The sequence below is a fragment of the Otolemur garnettii genome, unplaced genomic scaffold, assembly GCF_000181295.1.
Source record: "Otolemur garnettii isolate 467f Iridium unplaced genomic scaffold, OtoGar3 scaffold00077, whole genome shotgun sequence".
In the NCBI taxonomy this organism is placed as follows: domain Eukaryota; kingdom Metazoa; phylum Chordata; class Mammalia; order Primates; family Galagidae; genus Otolemur; species Otolemur garnettii.
Window position 1 is genome coordinate 8,804,970 of NW_003852472.1, and position 1,001 is coordinate 8,805,970.

Genomic DNA, 1,001 nt, shown 5'->3' on the forward strand with positions numbered 1-1,001 from the left:
TACAAAGGTGAAGACAATGCCTTCCCTATCCCGGAGAGTGACATACAGATAAATTCCCTCGCACTAACTGTGAGATAAGGGTAACAGAGGTATGGGGCCTGGAGGGGGCCTGACCCATGTAGTGGTCACACTGAGTCTGCAGAGGGCCCTGAGCCAGGCCTGGCACAAGGTAAGTGTTCAGTAGAGCCCACGGAGATGCGGGCTTTCTCTACACAAATCTGATAAGGAAAGTCTGAAATTTACATTCTGTTAACATAAAAGATAAGCTAAACCCGAGGAAGAATGAATAACTTGTTCCAAGCAATTCTGGGAGCAATGAAAAGATTTTTGTAAACTAAAGAAACAAAACTCCAGCCGTGGACACCAAACTCCAAAAAGGGTCAAAGCTGTGGGTCACAGATTATTCCAGAGCTATGGTTCTTAAAATGTGCTTCCTGACCACCATCTCATCATCACCTACAGTCTTGTTAGAAAAACAAACCTTCACCCCCATGCCCCAGGTCTACTAAATCAGACCCTGGATGGGACCCAGAGATCTATTTTAATAGATCTACCCAGATGATTCTGACATTCACTCAAGTTTGAGAACCACTGGGCTCCAGGACCTCGTTATATAAACTTGATGCAGACCAGCAACTCCAGCCTCACCTGGGTCCCACCCGACCTACTGATTCAGAATCTGCAGTTTAACAAACTCCCCAGGTGCCTCCTGTGTGCCTGAGAAGCAGAAGTGCTGATCCAGAGCCTAGCAGGAGTGCCCAACCGTTTTTCTTCTCTGCTGCACATTGAAAGAAGAGTTGTCTTGGGCCACACATTAAATACATAAACACCAGCAAAAGCTAATGAGCAAAAAAAGGTGTGTGCATAATTTTCACCATATCCAACACGACAGATAAGCAAAACAGTCCGCACATAGTCTGCATGTGGCCCATGAGCTGCATGCCGGACACTCCTGATGGGTCTTCTGTCTATCAAACAGCAAGCTGTATTAAAATAATAAC